This window comes from Dipodomys merriami, unplaced genomic scaffold (assembly GCF_024711535.1).
Source record: "Dipodomys merriami isolate MVZ:Mamm:240054 unplaced genomic scaffold, mDipMer1.0.p SCAF_15, whole genome shotgun sequence".
In the NCBI taxonomy this organism is placed as follows: Eukaryota; Metazoa; Chordata; class Mammalia; order Rodentia; family Heteromyidae; genus Dipodomys; species Dipodomys merriami.
The window spans coordinates 35,820,257-35,837,173 of NW_027202826.1; positions in this window are offsets into that span (position 1 = coordinate 35,820,257).

The following is a 16,917-nucleotide window of genomic DNA, read 5'->3' on the forward strand; positions in this document are numbered from 1 at the left end:
CAAATTCGGGTATCTCAATTCCCAATATTGATAATCAGGGATTAGAACAGATAAAGAATAATCCAGAGGAGAGTTCCCAAATAGCTCTACAAACACTACTAGCAAACATGATAAATGAGAAGTTTGACAATGTACAAAGGACTCTGTATGAGCGTGATAGGGAGAGAGAGGAGGCATCCCAGAAGTTTATACAGGAATATCATAAGCGTGAGGAAGCTACTCAAAAACTGGTACAGGATTTGCGTGAACAACTTGAGAATACTCAAAGAGAAAGGGAGGAATGGCGTGAGCAGGCAGAGAACACTCAAAGAGAACTGCAGGAATCCCACGAACGGGAAGAAAGAGAACTGCAGGAATCCCACAGACGGGAGGAAGCTAATCAAAGAGTAATTCAGGAATTGAGAGACCAGGTAGAGAATACACAAAGATCACTAAAGGCATTCATGGAATCCATTAACAAAGAGCTGAAGGAAGTCAGGGAGACCACAAAGGGAATGCTGAATGGAACCCAACAGAAGGAATGGGAGTCCAAAGAAACCATAACCAATCAACTAAGTGATTTGAGAACAAACACTGAACACCAAATTAAGGAAGTAAAGAAATTCATACAAGACCTAAAACAGAGCTTCAACAAAGAACTTGAAGCCATCAAAGCTGACCAATTAGAAGGAAAAGAGATAAAAAACAAAGTAGAGAGTCTTGAGAGCAGGTTAGACCATGCAGAAGATCGAATCTCAGGGATTGAAGACAGCCTAGATATTATAGAGAAAGAACATACAACCATCCAAGACAAGTCCAAGAAATATGATAGGTCTATCCAACACCTGGAAGACACCATCAGAAGGCCCAATCTAAGGATAATGGGTGTAGAGGAGCACCTAGAAACAGAAGTTAATGGTCTAGGAAATTTGTTTAACAGGATCCTAGCAGAGAACTTCCCAAACATACAAAAAGATAGGCCTATTCAGATACAAGAAGCTTTTAGAACCCCAAATAGACCAGACCAGAATAGGACATCCCAAGGTCACATTATAATCCACACAGGATCAACCCAGACCAAGGAAAAGATCCTTAAAGCTGTCAAGGAGAAAAGCCACCAAAGAAAATGCTGTAACACATGGAGGCTGAACAACAACACACTGCTGAATCACAAGTGGGTGTTGGAATAGATTAGAAAGGAAACTGAAATGTTCATGATATTCAACAAAAATTAACACCGAAATTACCAGCTCCTCTGGGACACAACAAACACAGTACTCAGGGGCAACTTTATAGCTCTCAGTTCCTACATCAACAAATTGGAGAGATCTGAAACCAACAATTTAATGAGACATATGAACCTCCTTGAAAAAGAGCAGCAAGCTAAATCTCAATCCAGTAGACAGAAAGAAATAATTAAAATTAAATCAGAATAAAAAAACGCAGGAAAAAATCAACAAAACAATGAATTGGTTCTCCCAAAAAATTTAAAAAATTGACAGACCCTTATCAGAAAAAGAAGAGAACACACCCAAATAAATAAACTCAGAGATGAGAATGGAAACATCACCAAAGAAACAACCAAGATTCAGAACATTATAAGGGAATACTTCTCAAAACTTTATGCTAATAAGTTTGAGAACTTGGCAGAAATGGACATTTTCCTAGCAAATATTGACATGCCAAAACTAAACCAAGATGAGTTAAACCATGTTAACAGGCCCATATCAAGTAGAAACAGCAATAAGAGACCTCCATCTAAGAAAAGCCCAGGACCAGATGGCTTTACAGCGGAATTCTACAAGGCCTTCAAAGCAGAGCTCACACCAATACTCCTCCAACTCTTCAATGAAATTGAAAGAGAAAGTTCACTACTGAACACATTCTATGAAGCCATCATAACCCTCATCCCAAAACCAGGCAGAGACTTATCAAAGAGAGCGAACTATAGACCATTTCTTTGATGAACATTGATACAAAACTTCTCAACAAAATTCTGGCCAATCGACTTCAACAATTCAACCAAAAATCATAGACCACAGGATCCATTTCAGGGATGCAAAGCTGGTTCAATATAAGCAAATCAATTAATAGAATTCATCCCATCGACAGGAGCAAGGATAAGAACCACATGGTTATCTCAATAGATGCAGAAAAAGCTTTTGACAAGATCCAACGCCCCTTTATCATGAAGGTTTTGGAAAAATTAGGAATCCATGGAACGTTCCTCAATACAATAAAGGCTGTATATGACAAACCTACAGTCAGCATTATACTTAATGGCAAAAAGTTAAAGCCATTTCCTTTAAATTCAAGAATGAGACAAGGATGTCTACTCTCTCCACTTCTGTTCAATCTAGTATTAGAATGCCTAGCGACAACAATAAGACAAAATGCAAATATAAAGGGGATCCCAATAGGGAAAGAAGAAATAAAACTCTCTCTCTTTGCACATGACATGATTTTGTATTTGAAGAATCCCACAGATTCCACTCCCAAATTACTCAAGCTGATTCAAAACTTTGGCAAAGTAGCAGGGTATAAAATTACCTTCAAAAATCAATGGCTTTTCTGTATGCCATTAGTGAGAAAAGTGTGGCTGAAATTAGGAAAGCAACTCCATTCGTAATACCCAACAAAAAATAAAATACCTAGGAATTAACTTAACCAAATAAGTGAAGGACCTCTATGATAAAAACTTTGAAAACCTGAAAAAGGAAATCAAAACAGAACTTAGAAAGTGGCAAAAATTCTCATGCTACTGGATTGGAAAGATCAACATCGTGAAAATGACAAAACTTCCCAAGACTGTCAGAAAATTTAATGCCATACCTATCAATATTCCAACCACATTCTTCAAGGAAATAGAAGAGGAAATCCAAAATTTTATATGGAACAATAAAAGATCCCGCATAGCAAAAATGATCCTCGACAGAAAGAATAGTGCTGGAGGAATAGCAATACCAAATTTCAAACTCTACTACAAAGCCATAGTAATCAAAACAGCTTGGTACTGGCCCAAGAACAGACCTCAGGACCAATGGAATAGAATTGAAAACCCAGAAATGAACCTACAGACCTATAGCCATCTAATCTTCGATAAGGGAGCTAAAAAAATAGAATGAAAGAAAGACAGCCTCTTCAGTAAATGGTGCTGGCAAAATTGGTTAACTACTTGTAGAAAACTAAAGCTAGATCCTTATATATCACCCTGCACCAGAATCAACTCCAAAAGGATCAAACACCTCAGAATCACAGCAGACACTCTGAAAACATTACAGGATGGAATAGGAGAAACCCTAGGTCTCCTTAGCACAAGTCGAAATTTTCTTAATAGAGACCTGGAAACAACAAATCAAACAAAGTTTGGACAAATGGGATTGCATAAATTGCAGAGCTTCTCCATGCAAAAGGACATATTTAGTAAAATTAATAGAAAGCCCACTGATTGGGAGAAGATCTTCACTAGCCATACAACAGACAAGGGTCTCATATCTAAAATATACCTGGAACTCAAAAAATTAAATCCTCCAACAACAAATCTTCAAAGAAACAACTGTCCAATAAATAAGTGGGCTAAAGACTTAGAAACTTCTCTGAATAGCACAGAATGATGGCCAATAGACACATGAAGCAATGCTCAACCTCTCTTGCCATCAAAGAAATGTAAATCAAAACAACATTGAGATAACACCTCACCTCAGTTAGAATGGCTATAATCAAGAACTCTAATAACAACAGATGCTGGAGGGTATGTCGACAGAAGGGAACCTTACTACATTGTTGGTGGGAGTGTAAACTTGTTCAACCACTATGGAAAGTAGTATGAACTTTCCTCAAAAGACTCCACATAGAACTCCCCTATGACCCAGCAATCCCACTTTTGGGCATTTACCCAAATGTTTACAAACAAGACCACAGTAAAGCTACCAGTACAACTATGTTTATTGCAGCTTTATTTACCATAGGTAAGATATGGAACCAACGCAGATACCCCTCAGTATATGAATGGTATATATACACAATGGAATTCTATGCCTCCATCAGAAAGAATGACATTGCTCCATTTGTTAGGAAATGGAAAGACTTGGAAAAAATTATATTAAGTGAAGTAAGCCAGGCCCAAAGAAACATAGGTCCCATGGCTTCCCTTATTTGCAATAACTAGTATATGTCTGAGTAAAGCAGAAAAGTTCAGATAAGTTGATGGTAGGGAAATTAACCCTAAGATATGCATTCAAATGTTTTTTTCTTTCTTTTTTTTTGGGTGGGGGGTCAGGTTGTGGAGCCTGAACTCTGGGCCTGGGCGTTGTCCCTCAGCCCTTCAGCTCAAAGCTAGCACTCTACCACTTGAGCCATAGCACCACTTCCGGCTTTTTTCTTTTTGCTTATGTGGTGTTGAGGAATTGAACCTAGGGTTTCGAGCATGCAAGGCAAGCGCTCTACCACTGAGCCACCTTCCCAGCCCTCAAATGTTTTTTTCTTTCATGTGATTGCTTCTAACACATTTATAAGATTATTTCTTTGTTGCTTTGTATATGCCTCCCCCATGGTATAACCCTTATTTTATGTTGTTATAATTTGTGGAGGGGAAGGGAAAAAACAAATTGTTTAACTAGGGATACAGGTGGACCCATTGCAACAATTAGATGTACAAGTCGTTATGTCGAAAATTAACTTTACAACTTTGTTGGGGGGGGGGGAGGAGGGTTGGCTGGGGGACAAGGGGAGGACTGCATGAGAAGTGGAAACAAAGGAGGAGGCTACAATGCTTGATAAGAAATGTGCTCATTATCTTGCCTATTTAATTGTAAGCCCTCTGTACAGTATTTTCACAATAAAATAATTGAAATAAAAAAAATTCACCAATTTAAAATCATGACCGCCTATATATATTGTTTTGTGAATAGTATTTTCTCATAAAAATAACTCACTAAAATGAATGAAGCCAGGTGCTATTAATTCAAGGTACTGAATCCTAGCTACTGATGAGGCGAAATTTGAGAATCTGGGTTCAAATCCAGTATGGATAAGAAAGTCTCTGAGACCCTTAGAAATGGAGCTAGAAGTAGAGCTATGGAACATGTGGTAAAACAGCAGCCTTGAGCTGAAAAACTCAGGGACCGTGCCTAGGCCCTGAATTCAAGAACCCATGTAGGCTACCTGTGCGTGCGCACACCCCCCCCCCACCCCCCCACACACACACTTAACATTGAACAACTTGAGTAATGCTTAATCTGTGAATTATGCTTAAAACAATTAACATTTCTCAGACTAGCATAGTAGAATAGAATATAATTAGATGGGATTCACCTATGGGTCTTGAGAGAATCATTTAAATGCCCTGGACTCATTTTCCTCATTAAAATTAAGTTCAAATTGGCAATTCTTTTTTTCTGTTTTATTATATTTAAATAGTATTTCAATTCAACATACTAATACAGTGTATCTTGATGAATGTCACCTCTTCCATCATTTGCTCCCCATCTCTCCCAGCTTTCATGTTATTATTAAGGCAGAATCCTCTGAAAAACTAATGTACTATTTATGAATAAATACCAGGAAGTTCAAATATGGGATTTTGAGGAAACGAGGGCAAAGGACATGACTCACAAGTGGAGAGAGGGAGGATAAGCAAATGCAGGCATGAGAGCCCATAGGCAACATGTAAAAATTGAACTATATAACTTGATGGTGGAGATGGGAAGGGAAAATAGGGAGAACAAAAGAAGGGGTGACACTAACCAAGAAGCATTGTATTCATAACTTGACTTGTGGAACTGTAGCCCATTTGTATAAATATGTCATGATGATGACAATGACGATGACGATGATGATGATGATGATGATGACGATGAAGATGATGATCATCTTCATCGTCATCATCATCATCATCCATCATCATCATCAAAGAATGCATGTGTAAATGTTTAGGAAGATGAATGCCCATTTACCAGGGATATACAGAAAATGCCTTTGTTTAACATTCTTTCATACTAAGAAAAGAAATGGATGAGCCACGTAATTAATAACCCAGATTTGGAGTGGCATTCAGATAAAGATACAGGCTGGAGTTTCTGTAGAATTCTTGGATCAGGGGATAGGTTGAAGAGTAAGTCAGAGAGTGAAAAATTTCCAATTTACCTGGTTGAGGTTACTGCTGATGCTTTTAGTTAGGCTATAGGTACATAATACAATATGTGAATAGCCATTGGCCCTTCAAAATGATCAAGTCCAGCCAGATTCTGGATATAAACTGAAGTCAGCCTGTGGATATATCTCAAATGAAAGAATCCATTCAACTTGTACAAGGCCCTGAGTTCAAAAACACATTACTTGTACTGGGAAGAAAAGGGAAGAGTGGAAGGGAGGAAAGATAAAAAAGAAGGAATGAAGAGATAGTGCAAAAGAGAAAGAGATGAATGAGAGAGAGAATAAAAACAACACTAAAACAAAGAAGTTGGATATAGATAGGATTGCCAACAATAAATATATACATTTAATAAATATATACATTTAAGAGATCCCAGCCTATGAAGGTAATATGAACCCAGGAAAATGTAAAAATTCCAGAACTAATTTGGAAGAAAAATGTTACTTAGAGACACATGTCTATAATCCCAGATACCCAGGCACAGGTACCAGGAGGATCATAGTTGTAAAGCCTGACATGGTGGTGAATGCTTGTCATCTAAGCTACATGAAAGGAAGAGGTAGGAGGATAAAGGTCTAAGGTGAGCCCTATGATAAACTAGAAATGCTTTCAACATAGTGTTTTGTACATCTCATTGTTACTATGGGTCAACTTGTACTCCTATTTAGGCATTTTGTTTTTTCTGTTCCTCTCCCCAAATTAGAGAAGTGTATATATCAGATGCAGGGCACCAACATCAAATACAGTGAAAACAGAGGTTATACCATGGGAGAGGAACATACAAAGAAAAAAAAAAATCACATGGTACATGTTATAAACAATAGCAAGAAAGCAAAAAGATATTTGTGTCCCTATTTGGGGTTCCTTTCACTTAACATTGTCTTATATTGTTATATGTACACAGCTTTTGACCTTTTCTGCTTGTCCTACACATGTATTAGTTATTATAAACAAGGGAAATCATGGGACCTATGTTTGTCTGGGCCTGGCTTACTTCACTTTATATAATTTTTTCTATGTCTTTCCATTTCCTAGCAAATGGGGCAATGCCATTCTCTGGAATTCTATGCCTATATATATCTATCACATTTTCTTGATCCATTAATCTACTGAGGGGCATCTGGGTACAACTTCGGGGGAGAGGGGTAGTTGTGGAGGTGGGAGGGAAGGGATGGTAGGGGAAATACAAAGGAGGAGGCAACAATATTCAATAGGAAATGTACTCATTACCTGCTCATGTAACTGTAACCCCTCTCTACAGTACTTTTACAATAAAAAATAGTACAAAAAAACCCCTAGAATGCTGCCTGAAATACAACTCAAGCAAAAGAGAGCTGGGCACTAGGCAATACAACTCAAATGTAAAAGAGCAGGAAACTCAGCTCAAATAGTAGAGGGCCTATGTAGTGAGCATGAGACCTGTAATAATTTTAATAATAAGAAAAATAAGTAGGATGAAGAAAATTTTAAAGCATATATATGCATATGTGTGTATCTGTATAAACATGTATATAATGCACACACATGTATATACACATATGTGTATATGCACTGGAAGAGAACATATGTGAATGTAAAGGTCACTTAGAAGAAAAATAAGCCAGGCAGACAAACCAGAAAGCCTGCAGGACAGAGGAGACAGCATCTGAGCCACAGGGGAATCAGTGTACAAAGACACTAATGCACCATTGAAAAAGAAATGCCACACACGAGATGTGTTTGTGTTTTTACAGTGTAGAGTGTCTGTAAAAGAATTCTCATTACATTCATTTCCAGTGGAAAAAGCAATATACCTTTCAAAACACCACTTTTGTAAATGCCTGGGAATGTCTAATTTCTGCCATCCTCATAATGTCTGGTAATAAAAGATGAAAAAGAGGCCTTTACAAGATGTTTAGAAAAAGAATAAGCAGGAGGGAGAAAATTTCCTTTTCCTTTTAAACAAATTTGGAAATGGGCATATATCCAACTAATAAAAAATGTTTATTTCTCTCTGGGCTATTAGAATGCCAGGTTTGCAACCCTCAGCAAACTTACTGAGCAAGTCTTGGTCTCATGAATGTCAGGTCAACCCAAGTTACTGATAAGATATTCAGAAAAGCATGTTTTCTCACAGCATTCACAAGTATGACCAAGAATTAAGATGTGTCCTCTATCTGCAAAGAGCCATGTCTACTAAAAAACAAGCCAGCCATCCCAAACATTATTGATTACTGTAAGTGACTCACAGACAAATAGGACTGAAGTGGGCCTTCAATGCCAAGCCAAGACTTACTCCTGTTTGTCCCCATATCAGTTAGCATTAGCCATCAGTTAAGGAAATTTGGGGATACTGAGGTTTGTCTTACGTGTACCTGCTCCATGGCTGTCTGATATATTTACTTAATGCAAATCAATACCAAAATGTAATGACTCTATTGTAGGAGTGGGTATCAGAGTATAAAAGACAGACATGGAGGTGGAGAATAAGCCATCTGGATTTTAGACCTCATTTTGTATCTAGTTTCTATGTCATTTAGAACCAAGCATTGTGTATACAATGTTTTTAATAGTAAAATAAGTGGAGAAAAATAGACTGTCCTAGGCAGAGTTGACTTTTGTCTTTGGATATCAGTGATTCTGGTCTGTAGTTGCTGAGTTGCATGTATGGCTGTATCCCTGGGAAGAAGGTGATTTCCTAGAAGAGCGTCTGTGATGCACAGCAATTGCAGACAGGTACCCAGAGAGGGGTCGCAGTGAGGCATACCCCAAACCTATTTATTATGTCCCAAGACTGTCATCAAGTCATGAATATATTGCTGGGTAAATCCATCAGTGAAGGGAGAATCCTTAGGACCCTATCTCATCCTCAAAGCCTACTGCTGAACACAGGCCTCCAAGGATCCTGCTTGGCCTGCCTCAGGATATCAGCAGCAAATGTCTCATGCTCTAATGAAGGAATATCATTATGTGCTTTCTTTTCTGTAAAGGTTAGCAATTATGCAAAATACGGATATAAATATATATATACACACTTATGCAATATAGCTATGCAGACAGTAAATATACATCCATATCAACATGTACACTTACACATATACACACATGTACACACACACATACATACACACATACATCCACTACATTTATAAAATACAATAAATATTCATGCTATATAAATATTGCCAGGTGCTGGTGGCTCATGCCTGTAATCCTAGCTACTCAAGAGGCCAACATTTGAGGACTGTGGTTTGAAGCCAGCCCAGGCAGGAAACTTCATGAGACTCATATTCAATTAACCACCAACAAAACAGAAGTGGAGCTATGGTTCAAAATTGTAGAGCCCTAGCCTTGAGCAGAAAAGTTCAGGGACAGCATCTAGGCCCTGAGTTCAAGACAGACAACTGATAAAAAATTAAATAAGTAAATAAATATATACAAATATGAGAAACATCATATATTATAAGTATTGATAAAATTATGTTTTAAACTTTTAGTAAAAAACACAATTTGTTTCCAAGAATGGAAATGAAGTAATGTTAAAGCTAGATGGTCATGGTGTATTTTAAAAGTCATTCTGCATGCATCCTTTATTTCGTTAGAGTCTCTAAAACTGAAAATAAAATGGCACAGATATACATCAATGGACAATAACAGAAAATAAGCAGAGATCTGTAGTTGCCTGAAGTTACAGAATAAATAGCACTGCTGTCAAAGTAAGCAGAATGGAAGTTTCTAGTGTGTTATGTTGTTCCGATGTGTACATTGCGAGATAGCAGGAGAGCTAGCTTTGAGCATTACTCATCAGTGCCAATGGGGCTGTAGTCTAAAATTAATTTTTAAAATAGATTTATTATTTCTTTTTCTCATACACTTACATGCATGCCATAGGTAAGGACTGACTTTTTTTGGAAAAACTTTTGCAAAGGAAAGTTACCAAGCCCTCAACCTTTTTTAGAGTGTTAACAGTGCCAATTGAAACAGCAATGTAATAACACAGTGAAATCGCATTATCTGTCAAGTTCCTAAAGCTTATTCAGGTGCTCATGTAAGCCCTGTGAGCCTCCAGGGAAATGAGCATGGAGTGACTTTTCATCCAGGTTGTCATGACATTTCATTGCTGAATCGCCACAGTGGTCTACCAGATATGCAAACTAAGACCTCAGCAGTAAAACAAGTGTCAACCCACCTCCCGCTTCTGTGCAAAAACAGCAGCTATTAATAAGGTAATGTCAGTACATTATAAATAATCCCCAGGACAGTCTCAGAAGGGATCTACAGTATCACACATGTGCAGGAGAAAGACTGAAGGTACCTTTGGGGCCACTCAGAAATGGCTCAGCAGGGCTGTTTGTATGACAGGCTTTCTGAAACAAACCTGGCATCTTGAGGCGCCAACAGCTACAATATGCAAGAAACCAACAGAAACTTTCATTATTCTATAAAACAAGCAGACAACAAGGTATCCATGTCCATACTTTTAGTCAAAGAAATTAATATTCATTGACACATCTTAACTCAGTCAACACTTTGGAAGTTGGAATGAAGCATGTCATTCAGGAAAAAGGTCCTTGATCCAAGTTAAACAAACCCAGAGAGGATGTCTGCATAGAAGAATGCTTGCTCTATAACCTAGCAGGAGTGTTTTCAACATTATAAATACATAGGTGCTAAATTAACTTTGTAGTTTTATTCCAAATGCAGTTAGAAGGTAAATGCCTTCACTTCATTAAATATGATAGCAATGTTTACTAATATTTATATATAACAGATAGTGTTTAGATTTTTGTCCTACTGGACTTGTTTGTTCCTCTTAACCATGTTTTGTGTCTCATCAAATATAGTATGCATTTAGCTATGTACAATGTACAAAGTTGGACAAATATCTCCACAAATGTCATCATCAAATTAGCTAATAATGCAATTGAATATTATAAATAAGGTCTCACAATAAAAATTAAGAAAATTATCAGAGTTTTGACTAATAAAATGATAAGACTGCCAGATACTGGTAGCTCACATCTGTAATTCTAGTTACTCAGGAGGCTGAGATCTGAGGATCATGGTTCGAAGCCAACCTGGGCAGGAAAGTCAGTGTGTGTGGGGAGGATTTTATGTCCAATAAACTACTCAGAAAATAAAAATGGAAGTGAGCTGTGGCTCAAATGGTAGAGTGCTAGCCTTGAGCAAAAGAAGCTCAGGAATACCACCTATGACTAGAGTTCAAACCCCAGAACTGGCACACACACATATGTGCGTGCACACACACACACACACACACACACACACACACACACACACACGATAAGGACTTTCTATTGTTAAAAAAATTAGCCCTGAGTGCTTTTTTGATGCATCAGCAAAAGTGGTGGCAGAAGGAGGGATTAAAATTTCTGTTCTGACAGAAATAATTAGAGATAATGACTTATGTACTGGTGGCTCCTACTTGTAAGCTTAGGTACACACAGATCTGAGTATTGTGGTCCATGAGTCTGTCATCTCCAATTAATCAATAAAAAGTTGGGGGTGGAACTGGTAGAGTGCTGCTCTTTAGTGTAAAAGCTAAGGGATTGCCCAGGCAGTCAATAAAGAAGTCAATGTTCTAAAAGGTGCCTATATCTCATTGGACATAAGATTTTTTTTTTTGTACCTGAATAGTGAAACACAATATAGAATTGGAGAATTGACAAAGGAGTTAGATTGGCAGAAATTTCTAATTTTAGTGATATGAATAAAAAAAGATTTCACATTACCAACTTGTTTAACTCTGTTTGTGCTCTGATTTATACTCAGCCATCCACTTACTCTCGGAAATGAGAGTTGGAAAGTCACCTTTGTGCAAGGAGGATTCTTGGAATAGGAGACCACAGTCTCTTTGAAGGCATGCTAAATATAGGGATTCCTGTTGCCCTTCCCATGATCTGATTTGTCTAAGGAGTGGTCATTCATTGATGAGAGTCCTGGGATTGGTTCTCCTGTCTGGCATCACCACTTTGGAAAATTCTCTAGACACAGGTACAGGAGGAACTCTTGATTGGATGGAGACTGAAGGAACATACCAGGCTACAGCCACGAAAGGCATATGCATTTCAGATCTGGAGCCTCTGGAGGGAGTTGAATAAGAACAAGACAGGTATTTCTTGCTGTGTTGTGTAGCCATGTTAGAGCTGAAGTTGACAACTATTTTCAGTCTCTAATTACCTAGCCAAGACACCAAACTTTTCTTCATTTTTGTCTCAAGTCCTTGTCTTCTCTTTCCTCAATCCTTCCAGCCTCACTTCTTTATTGCAGAGAATTTTTTATTATGAAAATACTGCACAGAGGGGTACAATTACATGGCAAGATAATGAGTACATTTCTTATCAAGCATTGTAGCCTCATCCTTTGTTTCCCCTTCCCATCCCTCCCAATCCTCCCCCTCGCCCACCAATTTTTTTAATTTGCGTGGATGAATAAAACTCCAATGTGTACATACATCAAATGTTCTTGATCCCTTTGTTCATTGAGGGCCATCTGGGTTGATTCCATATCTTAGTTATGATAAGCAATGCTGCAATAAACATTGTTGTGCTGGTAGCTTTAGAGTGATGTTTTTAATGACACCTGGAAGCCTGAATAAAACATTGGGGCTTTGATGTAGTCTTTTAAAAGAATTATACTATTTGAACTTTCCATATGGTCTTGTTTGTGATCATTTGGACAAATGCCCAGGAGTAGGATTTCTGGGTCATAGAGAAACTGTACATTTAGTCTTTTGAGGAAGCTCAATACTGGTTTCCAGAGTGTTAAACAAGTTTACACTCCCACCAACAATTCAGTAGTATTTTCTTTTGGTCACATCCCATCCAGCATTTGTTATTGTTAGTTTTCTTGATATTAGACATTCTAAATGGGCTGAGGTGGAATATCAGTATTGTTTTGATTTGCATTTCTTTTATGGCCAGAGATCTTGAAATGTATCTTTTGGCCATTCTTATTTCTTCCTCTGAAAAGTCTCTCTTTAATTCATTAGCCGATTTATTAAATGAGTTGCTGTTTCTCTGAGGATTTATTTTAAGAGCTTAATTTTTTTTGAGCCCTACATATATTTTGAATATTTTGGGTAAGTATATTTTGGCACACACACACACACACACACACACACACACACACACACACACACACACACACACACACACACACACACACACACACACACAGTAAAAAATGTCTCCCATTCTGTAGGAGACATTTAGCTTATTTAGCTTATTTTATGTCCTTTGTCATGAAAAAACTTTTAAGTTTGATGAAATCCCATTTATCTAGTCTTTCTTTGATTTGTTGTGATTCTGGATCTTTATTGTGCCATTTGTAAGGAAATGAAAGACTTGGGGGGGGTGGAATTATATTAAGTGAAGTAAGTCAGACCCAGAGAAACATAGATTGCATGGTTTTTCTCATTTGTGGTAGCCATAATGTGCCTATAAGTCTACATGTAAACACACTGGGTGGTAAGAAAGGCTTACACATGCATTAACTGAAGTGTAATAGACTAGATGAAGAGTTCAAATAGTATAATTCCTTTAAAAGACTATGTCAAAGCCAGTATGTTTTATTCAGTCTTCCAGGTGTCATTAAAAACATCACTCAAAAAGCAATGCCTTTATTTTATACACCAGGAAAAGAATGGCTACCATGTGCGGTATTCTCTGTGCTACACTTGAATGATCACCAGGCTTTCAGTTCCGAACCACACCCCACTTCTCATGCTGAAGACAAATTACTCAGTCCCCTCCGTTGATAAAGATGCCATGATTTGTAGCAATATATTTTACTTAATAATTTCCCACGTGCTATGAAGCTATGTTATGTCACTGCCAAACCACAGTCCTGTTTGACCTTAGTGTTTAATCTCCAGCATGTGAGCATCCACACATCATTGGGTTCCCCTTCAAGGTGAGCTGAACTTTAACATCCTAAGTACTGAACAGAGAGAACAGACAACTCTGCGAGTTCATTTTCTTAGGAGCACATGGTGATTAGCCATTTCTGAGATCATTCTTGGACTGAAATGAAACTTCCCTCCCCTTGGTAAATTAGTACTTGATGAAATGGCTATAGGACCTGAAATCTCTACCAACAGAGAAATGCTCACTGAGAAATGCCCATCTCTGCTCTAGGGTAGTTTATCTAAAATTTCTTGTGTCTGGGTGTTAGTGGCAACAAAATACTGTGGCAGGCCATGCAGAAATTCTAGACCATGAGTAAAGTGAGGGCTTGCTTTGATTTCTTGTGTGAGTCCTACTCAGGGAATGAAGTACTTCAAAATTTAAAAAGCATCTTGGGGAATCTCAACATTCTCTTTCAAAAGCAGATAAGCAGATTATAAAAATATCTTCAAAAGTGGGCTGGGATTGTGGCTCAGTGGTAGAGTGCTAGCCTTGCATGCATTAGGCCCTGGGTTTGATTCCTCAGCGGAAAAAAGCAGAAAAAGCCAGAAGTGGCACTGTGGCTCAAGTGGTAGACTGCTAGCCTTGAGCTGAAGAGCTGAGGGACAGCGTCCAGGCCCAGAATTCAGGCCCCATGACCAGCAAATAAACAAAAACAAAAACAAAAATCTTCAAAAGTGTGAGAACTGAATTTGTTCAAAACTCAAATGGCACCAATGTTCTTTTAAAGAATGCATATTAACAACTGTCCCAGAGACCTTGCTTTGTTTCATTGTTCAATACACGAAAACTACTTGTGATATTTGTTGCTTGACATCATGAGAATTTTCATGCTGGAAAACCTATTTGCAATAACCTTTTGGATGTGAACTTTAGAAAATGGTCAACTTAGAGAGCAATGGAAAAAATGAGACCACAAGACCATGAAAAATCATCCAGAGCATTGTACTCCTGTAGATGGCCAAAACACAACCCAGTAGAACTCTCAGACACATAATGTCACATGCTGAAAACGAAAACATGTTAAGAAAAGTGAAAATTCTTACCAGTGTTGATTATATAAAATGTACAGGTAAGTCACGTGGAATTTTATGTGTTCTGTGTCTGTATCTATGGATATATAATAAAATTGCTTTTATTTTTGGCTATAATGTAGTAATCCATTTACTGGTCAGCTTTGCATTCTTATTACAAATTAACATATAAAGAGGAAGTATCATTGTAAGGAATTTAAACTACTGTTAGTTTATACACAATGCAATCTGGAAAAAGTAATATGGATAATTTGGAATATATGTCTATATTTTAAAAAGTCTACTTTACAATTTCTTTCAGTCCAATGACAATAACCTGAAGAAAGGCAAGTTTCTGGGCTACTACCTGTAGCCCAGGAGGAAACAGGAATAAGCCTGTAATCCTAATACTGAATACATGAGGATTGAAGTTTAAAGCCAGGCCATGCAGAAAAGCTCATGAGACTTGACCTCCAAAATAATTAGAAAAAACCAGGCTAATGATATGGTTCAAGATGTAGAGCACAAGCAGAGTAAGCCAAAGGAAAGTGTGAAGTCCTTAGGGAGAGAGAGATAAAGACAGAGACAGAGACAGAGAGAGAATCAGAGACAGAAGTAGAAAATGTTAGATAATGCTTTCAAACTCAATTTATACCCATTCTGTCTCCATATAATAGCTCAATTTCTATGAAGAACTTGAAATTTTCATGCATTTTTAATATTGTTTGTTATCTCTATGAAATTGCCTTCAGATTTTATTCATGTGATTCAATGGAATTAGGTCAACAAAATATTTACCATAACATGTTTGATCTTAGTTCTCTAGATTCTTATTGTTATGGTAGGTTGTTAGCAAGGACAACGGTTTTGATGTTGGAAGAAACATATGGACTATGCCATATGTTATTATTATATGGGTTATAATATACATGATATCAATTATCGTGATGATTATTTCATACATTATATCAAACATTATATGGATTTTATCTACAGTACATCATTGCATAGATTATACTATACATTAAACACTATGCATAATGTTTAGAATATCTAGAATATCTAGAATATATATATATAGTAGTCATTATCTTCAGGTACTAGAAACATGAAAAAGGACATAGTTCAGGAAGATGGCAGAGGAGAAACTGGAGGCTAAACAAGCTCTCCCACAGAAAGCAATTTTAGCGTTCCAGTGAAAAGTCCTAAGCCAGAGAATCACACCAAGTGTGCCATCATAGTACAGAGAGTTTGGCTAAAGAGGAAAAATCCAGGTAAGGAGACAGATCTGAGCACTTGCCAGCAGCCACGGCTGTTACAGCAGCAGCGGTGGCAGTGGCGGCCATAGCCGCCAGACCTGCAACACAGAGAGTCAGGGACAAAGGTGCCATATGCAATGGACAAACGGATTCTACTCAACATCAGCAAGAACTGACAAGGAGCAGAGATATTCATCCTGCAGATTGCAGACCATACATGACGCAGGAATCAATGCTCTGGCAAGAGTACAGGCTGACATCCTCACTCCTTGTCAGGGAGCAGAGGAGGGAAGGCCACTCCTCCACCCCCCTACCCCCCCACTAACTGAGATCTCCATCTTTGATACTGACAAAGGCCTGGCTGAGGAGATAGCTCCAACTCAGGCCTTGGAAGAAAACAAGAGTCATTTAGCAGGTCACAGGAATCTAACCTGACCTGCCAGGCTCAGCTCCACCTAGGGAAAATTCACCCAGCCCCAGGTGAGCAAGCTCTACCAGCCCCTAGGAGTGGCTTTCTTCACTGGGTAAAAAGAGCCAGAGGCTGCCCCTCCCTACAGCAGCCTTGACAATTAATTGAAATTCAGTAAACATAAACCTTGAGAATG